The sequence below is a fragment of the Mytilus edulis genome, chromosome 1 (assembly GCF_963676685.1).
Source record: "Mytilus edulis chromosome 1, xbMytEdul2.2, whole genome shotgun sequence".
Taxonomy (NCBI): domain Eukaryota; kingdom Metazoa; phylum Mollusca; class Bivalvia; order Mytilida; family Mytilidae; genus Mytilus; species Mytilus edulis.
In genome coordinates this window covers 55,365,282-55,378,877 of record NC_092344.1, presented here as the reverse complement: position 1 = coordinate 55,378,877, position 13,596 = coordinate 55,365,282, and the positions used below count along the sequence as shown (strand labels likewise).

Below are 13,596 nucleotides of genomic sequence, written 5' to 3'. Positions count from 1 at the left end.
TAAATTTAGTGAATTCTAAGTAAATTTGTATTACTTCAGAAATAACAATTCGTTTATTAAGAGTCGAGGATTTATTTTTTATATTTTTTATTAATTATTTAGTTCTAACATAATGTATTTTCTTCAACTGGTAAATTTTTCAACTCAATCTCTTGACAGAATAGATGTACATGAAGGGGTTCTAAATGAAAGTCTAACAAATTTTAATACATATCAAGGAAACTAGTCTGTGATTATATATATAACGATTGATTGTAAAAATTATTGTTATATATTATTGTTATTAATTGTTAGGGTAAATAATTAAATATTTTTATGGGTTCTTTGACTTGATAACATTATGTTGCCCTCTATTCAATAACATGCATCTGTACATTAAAACAGAACTGTGATGAGTTACTGAAACCAAATTCTTAAAGCTTCAAATCAAGCGACATCAACTTAAACAGAATTAATCATAGAGAAATACACCAAAGGGACAGAAAACAAACATGTATTTCAAAGATTTTTATTTTACAAAACCATGACAAAATACAAAAAGCAGGTTATAGTTTATTCTTTTTATGTTGTACTGTTACACCACTGCCCTATGTAAATGAACGGTTGGCAGTGGCAGATCCAGAGGAGGATCCTGTGGGTTGGAATCCGTTTTTGTTATGATCAATGCATTTGAATTGGAACATGTTGTTGAAACCCCCCCCACCCCCATCCCCTATTTAAAATGGCTGGATCCGCCCCTGGTTTGGATCCTGCTTACATGTTTAACCCTGCCACATTCTTACTGTATGTGCCTGTCCAAAGTCAGGAACCTGAAATTCAGTGGTTGACTTTTGTTGCTGTGTTACCTATTTTTTTTGGTTCATTTTGTACGTTAATTAGGCTGTTAGTTTTCATTTGAATTGATTTACATTTGTGATTTCAGTGCCATTAAAAGCTGACTATGCTGTATGAGCTCTCCTGATTGTTGAAGGCTGTTTGGTGACCTATAACTGTTACTTCTGTGTCATTTGGTCTGTTGTGAAGAGTTGTCTCATTGGTAATCATACCACATCTTCTTTTTTATATAAAAGGCAAACAAAACACTATCTGTAAAACTAAAGAGAGTACCACCACACCCATCAAAACAAAGTATGATCTTTTGTGCTCTATAAGGGTAGGCATATCATAGTTCACATGTGGCACTGGTTGTTTTGCCCCATGGCTAGTATAAGTTTGGGGCTAAGTAGCGTTTTAGTGATGTTACACTAAAAAAAGGGGGGGTAGGAATGTGGCTACAACAATGAGAACATATCCTCTGCATCTGTAACATGGATATCCTAATTATATATCCATGAAATCATATAAGGAACCTCAAGTTCTTGAATACATTATAAACTTGGAGATATATCTGGCTTTGCTGAAATGTTGCCACAAATTCAAAAGTTCACATCAATGAATTTTCCTCAAGGTTGCTTCTGATGTCCAAGGTCACACTTAATTCATGTTTGTTTCTTATATTTTTAATGTCCAGTTGATTCAAGTGATAACTAGCACATGACCAAAATAATATATGACATAACAAAAATGGAAAAAATAAGAGAAAAAAAAAAGGACAGAGAATAATTGGGTGTTAGAATATAAAGAAAAGAGAAAAACGGCATAAAAAACAGAAATGAAGGACCCCATTAGTAGACCCTCATCTATGTTACATTCGTATTTGTTTTGTGTGTGAGTTTTTTAATAGTGCTAATCTGAAAAATCAAGCCATTTCAAACTGATATACAGTTTGTTCTATCTTGTGATGTAACAGTACTGTCCAAGGTTGATGTAATTTACAGGTGGGAATGAGATCTCTCAAACAAATTTAACATGTTATATATGCATATGACTGTCTGTCCAAGTCAGGAGCCAGTAATTTAGTGGTTGTTGGTTATTGGTTGATGTCTATCATATTTGTTTATGTCTATTGTTTAGTCAAGTTGGTTTTTTTGGTTTCACATTTTGTCATACTGGGGTCTTATATAGTGGTATGTGTTTTACTCATCATTGAATTCTCCTGGTTGCTAAAATCCTCTTCAGTTGGACTCGGTTAGATAGTTCTCACATTGGAAATCATACCACATTTCCTCATTTCCTTATTTTACATGCATCTAGTTCTGAGGACTTTTGTTTGTCTTTTTCTTTTGATGACTGTTTTCCGTGTTTCTTTGACATTAGTTTTGGTTTGGTTGGCTCCTCTGTATGTCAAACTATTTTACTCATATTGTAACGTCAATATATCTAAGATATCTTATATCATACCTAGCTACAACACAGAATAACGAGCAATACCCCCAGGGTCTTCCGAGAGGGGGAGGATGAGAGACCCATGGAGCAGGACAAAACAGTAACAACTCGGCTAATCTAACTAACTTTGACTGGAACAACGGCAGAAACCAAGTGTCATTGTGGAAAAGTTTGCAAGAACTTAAAAGGTTAAAGATACACCAGGCAAGAACTAAGTGTGGATCTGGAAAGCAGCAGAAGGAACACACAGTTAACACTGAAGACGGAGGACCACAGCCAGGAAGCACACCACTGTGCTGAGGACCTCTTACCTAATGAAGCTACTCAGATCAACATTGAGGAGGAGCAAGGAAATCAAAACCAACATAAAACAGCGACAATACCGATCAGACAACAGGAAAGAAAGATATAATGGCCACCAGCAGATGATAGGAGATTGGAGATTTTTTATGAAGACCTAGACATAATCTTAGATAACACACTAACCGGAGATGTACAGAGAAATATATCATCATTGTCAACAATTGTATATGTAGTAGGAAAAGAACGATTTGGAGGTAGTAACACCAAAACAAGAAAAGGCACTCAGGGTAACACCAAACATAGCTGACGTCAACAAGAAATACAAAAACTCAGAACCGAAATAAATGATGTCACAAAGCAGTATAGAAGCGCAAATGGGGAGGAAAAAGAAGGAGTGAATGAGCTAAGATCAATACTGAGGGAAAGAAAAAACAAAGAGCAGAAAGAATCAGAAAAGCAAGAAGAGAAAGAGTGAATTAGAGAGCAATGTGTATTGCCAACCCATACAAGCTTACCAAAGCAACACTGGACGGAAAAAAGGCGGGATCAGTAAAAACACAAAAGAGGAAGTGGAAAAAAATCTATCAGAGACACACAGCGACGAAAGGCAGTGGGAACATCTTGGAAAATGCGAAAGGATAGAAAAGTTGCTAGAACCAGAAATACCAATGAATATTAAGGAACTGTCATGGCAAGAAGTAACAGATGTTGTGAAGAAAGCTAGGTCTGCATCCATCACCAGGACAAAATGGCATCCCGTATAAGGTATATAAGCAGTGTCCAAAGATTTTGAAACACCTGTGGAGACTACTGAAAGTGGTGTGGAGGAAAGGAAAGATACCATTATGTTGGCAGAAAGCAGAAGGGTGTTTTATTCAACAATTTAGAACTATCTCTTTCCTAAAAGTATAAGAAAAGATCTTTTTCTCTATCATGGCTAGAAGGATGGCATCATACATGACAGATCACAATCTACAAAGAGCAGAAAGAATCAGAAAAGCAAAGAGAGAAAGAGAGAAGAAGAGAGCAATGTTTGTTGCCAACCCATACAATTTTACCAAAGCAACACTGGACGGAACAAAGGGGGAATCAGTAAAAAGTACAAAAGAGGAAGTGGGAAAAGATTTATCAGAGACGCACAGCGACGAAAGGCAGTGGGAACATCCTGGAAACTGCGTTCCAGTTTTTGGTGGGGTTCGTGTTGCTTATTCTTTAGTTTTCTATGTTGTGTCTTCTGTACTATTATTGTCTGTCTGTCTTTTTATTTTTAGCCATGGCGTTGTCAGTTTATTTTCAATCTATGAGTTTTACTATCCCTCTTGTATCTTTCGTCCCTCTTTTTTAACAACTATGTAGACATTTCGGTACAGAAGGGCGGAGTACCAGGATTCTAAGGATGCATTGACATACAAGCATTATTTCACAACTTATTCAAGAGGCCAACGTGAACAAGAAAGATCTCACAGTAGTATGGTTAGATTTAACCAACGTCTATGGCACAATTCCTCACATGCTGATACAGAAGTCACTAGATCATTACCATATTCAAGACCACTTTAAGAAAGTATTAAGAAATTATCTCAGTGGTATTGAGCTGCGATTTACCAAAAACTCATTTACAACCACATGGCAGGAACTACAAAAAGGAATAGTTACTGGATGTACCATCCCAGTTATCTTGTTTGTCATGGGAATAGATATGATGATTAAATCTGGAGAGAGCGAAATTAGAGACATAAAAGCATCAACAGACATTAGGCAACCACCAAATAGAGGGTTCATGATCGATTTAACCATTACTACTGATACCCATGTCTAGAAAGGTGTTAAAGGCCTTGGAAGAGACATTAACAAGGGCAAGGATGGCATTCAAGCCAAAGAAGTCTAAAACTCTAATAATAAGAAAAGGGAAGAGCACACACCAAGTTGAACTAAAGGTGCAAGGAGAAGACATTCCATCAATAATTGACAATCCCATCAAGTGCTTAGGAAAGTGGTACGATGACTCTTTAAGTGACAAGAACAATATCAGGAAAAATCAAACAACAGGTTTTAAAGGGAATGAGGAACATCGATAAGACAGGTCTACCAGGGACATTAAAGGCATGGATATACCAACATAGAATCCTGTCAAGGATATGTTGTATGAAATTACATTGACAACAGTTGAGGAGCTTACAAGAATCATCAACAGACATCTAAGGAAATGGTCAGGTGTCCCTAGAAGTTTTACAACTGTAGGACTGTACAGCAGGACCGCTAAGTTACAGATTACATTAACATCTATAGTGGAAGAATTCAAAGTAAGCAAAACTCGCCTTGTAATGACTTTGAAAGAATCTAGAGATGACAAAGTAAGAACAGCAGGTGTCCAAGTAAGAAAATGACGAAAGTGGTCAGCCTCCAAAGCAGTTTCAGAGGTAGAGAGTAGATAAAGGTATAAAGACATCGTAGGAACAGTGGCAGTAGGAAGACAGGACCTTGCAATATCGAAAAGTTGCTACTGGAAAAATGCTAACACCCAAGAGAGACGAAGCCTAGTTCAAAGAGAGATAAAATCTAGAGAACAGACAAGCAAAGACAGTAGAATTAGGGATCCAAGGTGATTGGTCGAGATGGGAATTAGAACAACTATCCCTTACATGGTCAGAAATATGGCGATATCCTCAATACCAACTACAGATCCTTCTACCAACACCTGTAAATCTACACAGGTGGAAACTTTCAGAAACACCAGATTGTTCCTTGTGCAGAAACAGAGGAACACTATAACATGTACTTTCAGGGTGCAATACCGCTCTTACAGAGGGTAGATATACATGGCGACACAACTAAGTACTCCGGGAACTTGCTGAAGTGATAGAGAAACAGAGGAAAGATGCAAAACACACAAGAAACGAACCTATCAAGATCCAGTTTGTAAAGGAGGGGGAACTAAGTCAGAAAAGTAAACATAACACATCAGGAATGTTAAATCAGGCGAGAGACTGGCAGTTAGAAGTAGATCTAGGGAAAAGCTGCAATTTCCTAACATTGTACCAACGAACCTAAGACCAATCATAGTTCTCTGGTCTTGCGGCAGTAAAAAGGTTTTAATAAATAGAGCTGACTGTTCCCTGGGAGGAGAGATGTGGCGAAGCCAATGAAAGGAAGAGGGCAAAGTACGATGAACTGCTGGCAGAGTGCAGAGATAGAGGATGGCATTCGTGAACTTTCCTGTTGAGGTTGGCTGCAGAGGCTTCCGTGCACAGTCAGTGTGGCGGTTGTTTTCTGCTGTAGGAGTGACTGGCCGGCAAAGAAGAACAGCAATTCAGAAACTGGGCCAAGCAGCAGAGAAAGCATCTTGTTGGATATGAATAAAGAGAGACAGAAGTAACCCACCACCAATGCGCAGTGATTGATCACCACTGTGGACCGAATCCTGAGAGTGTACCGAGCTAGGGGCCGAAACACATGATGACGGATGGCCTCGGCTAGGGACATTGGTGGTGTTTGCAGTAATTCCACCACTTTGGTGATATTGCAGTGTTGTCCTGCTTTATTGTTCTACATAATCTGGAATATTTATGGTTATTTTATGATGTAAAGCTTTGTGGAACAAGAAAAACCTTAAGTTTTCCCTATGGTCTCTAATGATGGTAATTTTAGCTCATTCAGTATATATATGATAGTAATCATGAAGCAGGTTCTCTGCTGAATTGATGTTTTATGAAACGTGCTGATCTTCTTTGAACCATTTCTATCTGTTTGGTGTGGTTTTCCTGATATTGATCCCAGGCACTGATTGCATATTCAACGTATGTTCGAAGAATGGCTTGCTATGCTCTTTCCTAATTTCCTCTGGGAATTTGAAGATGTTTTTCCTCAGAAAACATAGTGTTGTTGTTGTGTATATCCCATTTCAGGTTGTTAGTGAACTGAACTCACGGTTTTGGTCTACCTTTTCTAAAAGTTGGCAATGCATGTGATATATTTTATTTTATGTGTCTGACAGGATTTTTTTCTTGTTGATTATTCTTAGAACATATCAATTTTGATGCATTATTTAATCTGTCATTTAGATGCCTAGTCGACCAATTTATTCAGATCTTTTTGTAATTGGTTACAGTCACCATTGCAATATGTTGCCATGTATAAAGGCTATCATCTGCAGAGACGCAACTTTGACTTGATGTCATCCCCAATTTGTTGATGTGCATATCCCATTTCAGGTTGTTAGTGAACTGAACTCCTAAATATTGGTTTTGGTCTACATTCTCTAAAAATTTTTGCCATGCATGTGATAGTTATGTCTGATAGGATTTTTCTTGTATTCTTAGAATATAAAATTTTGATTCATTGAATTTCATGCCTAGTCGACCAATTTATCCAGATTTTTTGTAATTGGTTACAGTCATCATTGCCAGGTGTCATCTGCAAAGATACGCAAATTTGACTTGAAGTCATCCCCAATATCATTGATATATCAACTTGATCTTTTTTTGTTTTGCTATATCTTCAATTGTTGTTACTAATTGAGATTCGCATGATCCTTTCTGTCTAGAGCCATGTTGGTAATCGTGCTGTGGTGATAGTTGTAATCCAATCTTTTGGGACTGACCCTTCATCATATGTTTTCTTAAATATTGTTGTTATGTATGGCGAGAAACTTGTAAGTCTTTTCTACCTCAGGCATAGATTACCTTAGCTGTATTTGGCAAAACTTTTAGGAATTTTGGTTCTCAATGCCCTTCAACTTCGTACTTTATTTAGCCTTTTTAACTGTTTTGGATTCGAGCGTCACTGATGAGTTTTTTGTAGACGAAACGCACGTCTGGCGTATATACTAAATTTAGTCCTGGTATCTATGATGAGTTTATTGTAGCACACTCCTTTATGACTCTGTTTGAATTGTTATCTAGTCCATTTTTCCTTTTTCAGGTTGACATTACTTAATAGTTTTCGTACCCCTTCTACTGTTATCTCTAGATGGTCTATATCAAGTGATGTGCTACTTAATGTGTTTCCATCAATAAAACAGACACACATTGATGGCTATGTGCTTCCGCTTTACTTTTCCTGTCTGCCATTGGTTTTCCATTTGAACTATAAGTGATGCTATTCCACACGAGTCTCTTTTCTTTGATTCAACGTATAATTGTCTACACTTTTTCCCAACAATAGGTGTTTTTCTCTCTCCTTCTTCGTCTATTTTCCATTTGAACTTATTGGTGCTATACCATAGCAGTCTCTTTTCTTTGATTTAACATATTGCCAAACCTGTTTCGAAAAATAGCTTGTTTTCTCTCTCCTTTTTCATCTACTTTGTTAAATATAGTTTTGATGTGCTTTTTCTAGTTTATATTTTACTGTTTTTTCTCAGGAGCTTAAATTCTTCCAACTGTGTTTCATTGTTAGTTGATAAGTAATCTTAAAATACAATGATCATGAATTATTACTTTTTTTCTGCAATAAGATTCACTTAACTACTCAGATATATCTTTTATGATTTCATAAATTTTCCATGCCACCAAGCATCAACAAGAAGCGTTGTTTTGTCACAAATCGCCTGGGAACAGTATATCTAACAATAAATATGTTCTTGATCAGACTGTTTACTTTTTCTCTTGAGTTGTTTCCGATGTTGTTAAATCAAGACCTTTTATAGCGGACTATATCATATAGGTTTTGTTCATTAATGAAAGTCGAAACGGTGACCTACAGCTTAAATTATTCTGGACTAATGTAGATAGTTGATTCATTGGTAAATAACGCTCCGTGGTATCTTGGCTTACTGCTCACATAGAGTTCCATTTATGAAACTATTTTCTATGTTGTTTCTTGTGTACTATTATTTGTCTGTGTGTCTTTTTCGTTTTTAGCCATGACGTTGTCAGTTTATTTTCGATTTATGAACTTGACTGTTCCTATGGTATTTCTCGCCCCTCTTCTATGAGACTGCATAACATCATACAAGCAGACATCAGTATTTGATAAAAAAATTATTATGCATGGTGATTTCTTTTTTTCCATACCCCACATCACAGTTATGTGTTCCTTTTAATTGTAATATTTGCTGCTGGAGGTCTGCTAGGACTGAACATTTGACAATATTTGACTTTAGTGATTTAATTCACTTCTATAGATAAGGGAAAATTAATGACTGCAGAACTGTTTGAGGAAATGAATGAACTTTACTGAATAGTGTGTTTGATTTATATTTTTATACTTACGGACTTTCCCATAGCCAATATATTTCCTGGTTATATAATTCAATAAAATACAGTAGAACTTCATAGCAGTTATTAAAGGAATGGTGCTAAACAATATATGCAGTGACAGGTCAGATTAATTTATAGAACTTTTGTTTATATAAGACCAAACCCTGATCCGGTGAAGCTGTATATTCTGCAGAATAAGCAAATAGTAAAACATTTCATTATTGTCATTTAGTATATTTAAATAAAGGAACTTACCATTAAGATGATATACTACTCTGTATTGTCGACTTTGTCTTTCTTGTATTTTTTTTTTTTTTAATGTGAACGTTTTCTGTTTCTATTACATTTGTTCTTTCTTTCTATAGCCCTTTGTTCTATTTTTAGCGCCATGTCTTATAAAATAATAAAATATAAGATGTAGTCCTGATAGTTGCCGACAAGATAACTCTTACTTAGAGACCAAAGTGACAAATGATACTATATATTATTAAGAAATAATTGATGCAAGCTATTATACTTCATTGTAGTTTTAACATGGGTAGGCATTATATTCTTGATTATTTTTGCCCGAGCGATAGTGAGGGCTAGAATAACACGAAAATAATGCCTACCCATGTTAAAACTACAGTAAAGTATAGCTTGCATCAATTATTTCGATTCTGATTACGTCAATTAAGGTAATTTCTATGTCCGATAATATAAGTGTAGCTCGTTTGTGTAGGCTCTTCCATGAACCTCCCATTTTTGTTTGTAAAGAAGCAAACGACTGACACTGATTTTTAGAGGAAAGGGGTTTGAACAGCCAACATGAATGGTTGTCGTTTCTAGGTCAAATATGTCAATTTCGGAATGCAACTCATTACAGTCATGATAACTAAATTAGTAACAATATGTGCATCATTGTCGAGCCTTCGACTTTTGTCGCAGAAAGCTCGACATAGGGATAGTGATCCGGCGGCGGATATGAGAAAAAAAAGATCAAAACTCAAAAACTTAACTTTGACCGCTGTGAACCATAAAAATGAGGTCCAGGTCAGATGAAATCTGCCAGCTAGACATGTACACCTTACAATCCTTCCATACACCAAATATAGTAGACCTATTCTATACAGTATGAAATAAAAGACCAAAACACAAAAACCTAACTATAACCACTGAACCATGAAAATGAGGTCAAGGTCAGATGACATCTACCAGTTGGACATGTACACCTTACAGTCCTTCCATACACCGAATATACTAGACCTATTGCTTATAGTATCTGAGATTTGGACCTGACCACCAAAACTTAACCTTGTTCACTGATCCATGAAATGAGGTCGAGGTCAAGTGAAAACTGTCTGACGGGCATGAGGACCTTGCAAGGTACGCACATAACAAATATGGTTATCCTAATTACTTATAATAAGAGAATTTAACATTACAAAAAATTTTAACTTTTTTTTCAAATAGTCACTGAACCATGAAAATGAGGTAAAGGACATTGGACATGTGCCTGACGGAAACTTCGTAACATGAGGCATCCATATACAAAGTATGAAGCATCCAGGTCGTCTACCTTTTAAAATATAAAGCTTTTTAAGGAGTTAGCTAACGCCGCCGTCGACGCCGCCGGATCACTATCCAAATGATGATTGTGGTCAATTTCGATTGAATTTGACTTGGAAGTTCTAGACTCTTTTGTAAAAATTAGAATGGACGACTGTCCCCATTTGATGAGAATAGCTCAAAATGCCAGGTGAACTAAAAAAATCAGAAATGTACAAAACTCACGAAATTTCAATTACCATGATTAAGATAATATTTAAGTCATTATAAGAGTAAATGGTATGGTACTCCATTCGTCATTTTAAAGATACGTTAGTTGCTTTTTATCTCGTCCTTAGCATGAACATGTACAGTAAGTTTTTTTTTCGTACTAAGAATGACCTACAATTATTTGATGCAATGTAAAAATTTGTTTTGACGGTTGTCGCTCCTTGAATTAAACTTTTTTCTCAAATGAGACTTCTGCATTTGGTCACGAAAAACAAACACGACAACAGGCTGACAGGCTCTTCAAATGACAGACAATGTTTACCCAAAAAACAAATTTGTAAACACTAAAAGTTTTTCCTTGTGTGAAGATAAATACAAATATATTACTTTGCAGAAATTGTATATCGTATTCATATAGTGTAAATAGAAATAAAGTAATCAAAATTAATCCACAGACGACACAATATTGACGAAATAAATCCGTAGTGTCAACTACATAGCCATTAGCAATATAAAAATCGAGATGCACCATAATGGTTTGGCGTGTCTTGATTGAAAAGTAAACATTGGTTATGTTTTGATATTTGTTGATGTGTTTATGTTTCCAGGAGTCCAAATTGTGTATACAAAGGGGTTCTATTGGAGATTCACAAAATACATTATGAAAACGATACATGAAAATGTTGTGACGGGGGAATATTGGTAGCTTAACTTCCTCAATGTACAGATTCTCTTCTAATTAAACAGAAATAAATATTTTTTTCATAAATAATTAAGAACTTAGTAAGTAAGTAAAAGTTAAAATCACAAAAATATTGAACTCCGAGGAAAATTCAAAAAGGAAAGTCCGTAATCAAATAAAAGTAAGTAAATTTTGTTTGAACTTAGACAAGTAGGCATAATCATAAACATGTAATATGATTCTGCTAGCTGCGGAACTGTTACTCTACTGTTTTTTGTAGCATTTTCGGATTATGGTTTGCAAATTATGAAAAAATATCAGAAGGACCTAAGTGCTACGGGTTCATCAGCTATGATTCTGCTTGCTATATAAACCACAATAACATTTTTTTTAGAATCTATCGCAAAAAGAATGCAAAATACAAAGCAAGGTATTAGTTCTTGTAAAGCTTTTCTTCGTCACAAAATCACTGCAAGTACTTTAAAACAAAACAAACATCGTCTTCATTGCTCAGATTCAAGACGGTCACCAAAAACAGATTTTTAACATTTGCTATATATATAGATGTCATAATAGGCGTCTGTATATGCGCGAACATAAGCAACAAAACTGTCACGGTGACCACGAATAGGCATTAGGGAAAAGAAAACTAAATAAAGGTTTTGATTGATTGAAAAGTTTACCCCGAAATTATAGTTGGAATCTCTGAAAGGTTTCGATGGATATCATCCTTGAATTAGCTAGTTACATTAACAATTATCTGAAAATCACACCCGTTTAATCTGTACTACAAGATATTGACATTATAGTTGCAATTCACCAATCGGTCGTAAGAAATGAAAATGATCAAATATGTACACAACAACACATTTTTTCGGATAGATTATCCTAAATTATAAAAGGTGTGATAGGCAAACCATCAATATAAAAGGTTGAAGATAAATGGGATCCGCAAATATTTATATGATTGAATATTAATAAATAGCAAAATTATTAACCTATTGAATAAATTGGATGATCAACAATGGATACAGGTGACATGCTGGTGACTGCATAGGAGTTTCTCAAGTTAGATAAAACAAGAATGTGTCCCCAGTACACGGATGCCCCATCCGCACTATCATTTTCTATGTTCAGTGGACCGTGTAAATTGGGGAAAATCTCTATTTTGGCATTAAAATTAGAAAGATCATTTCATAGGGAACATGTGTACTCAAGTTTCAAGTTGATTGGACTTCAACTTCATCAAAAACTTTAACCTGAAGCGGGACGGACGGGCGAACGAACGAATGAACGGACGGACAGATGTACACACAGACCCAGTAAACATAATGCCCATAAATGGGGCATAAATAAGCATCGTCCATGGCGAAAACTATTGAGAAGATGCTTATTTACTGACCTTGAACCTCGCCACGCAGTATATATTCTATGTGTACATGTTATGCTGCCCATCAAGGGCCCTTGATTGGAATAATAAAATATTCTTATTCTTATACTAGGCTCAAAAGTGCATCTTTTTTATTATCTTAATACAGGTACAAATTGGAAATAAATGCAGAAATTTACAATACATACAAATATGATTGTTTTTAACAGGAATGTTTAGGACTAACAACATCATGTTGGTTCAAGACGTTCTTTATATCTGTAAACTTAGTTAAAGACCAATCCATTCTTTAAGTTATTTCAAGTTCTAAAAAGTTAAAAAAAAAAATAGGAAGAAAATTGGTCACACCTTCTTATCGGGAGCTGTAGCTTTCAGCTACAATTCGACAGCAAAGATTGATAGTATAAGAACGATATTTTGCTTAATCATGATATACTGGTACACTCGTTGATATCCTCAAGAAATGTTTGTTCATTGCCATCTGCTATCGGGTAACGGATTAACAAATACAAATATTAAATTCTCTCTGCAAAATTTGATAAACAAACAAATTTATAATTTTAACCTCAGTAAGTAGGGTCAGACAATATTTACTTAACTAAAAAAGTAGTCCCAGCTAAATTTAAATGTTACTTAAAAGCTTACAAGTTCTTGTACAAGTCGAAGAAGGCTATACATGTTTTTTCCCACACGCATAGAGACACCGTGTAATTTATAAATAAAAAGTATTGGAAAATACCCTCAACAGTTAAAAATGTAATCTGCTAAAGGTAATTGAAACTGGACAAAAGGTGGGGAAGGGAATAAACCATATATAAATGTTATCATTGCAGTATGTGTTTTACTTATTGTTGAAGGTAGAGTACATCATTTGGTCCGGGGTGGATAACTGTCTCATTGAACTGGCATAGGTTGTTAAGATGTTCTTTTAGTCCCGAATGAAGTAGTAGGTCCAATACTCGGCTAGGCTCTAAAATTGGTCTTTCAGGATTCTCAGT

At 35.5% G+C, this 13,596-nt stretch overlaps 1 protein-coding gene across 1 annotated transcript in view; it reads left to right on the top strand.

Annotated features, from left to right (window-relative positions):
• The window catches only part of LOC139514345 (leucine-rich repeat serine/threonine-protein kinase 2-like), a 92,077-nt gene extending 91,756 nt beyond the window's left edge, over nucleotides 1-321 (top strand). The window contains exon 69 of the mRNA XM_071303456.1: nucleotides 40-321. The gene's annotated coding sequence lies outside the window, so the exon portion shown is untranslated. The remainder of the gene's footprint in view (nucleotides 1-39) is intronic.
• Nucleotides 322-13,596: the final 13,275 nt, after the last annotated feature.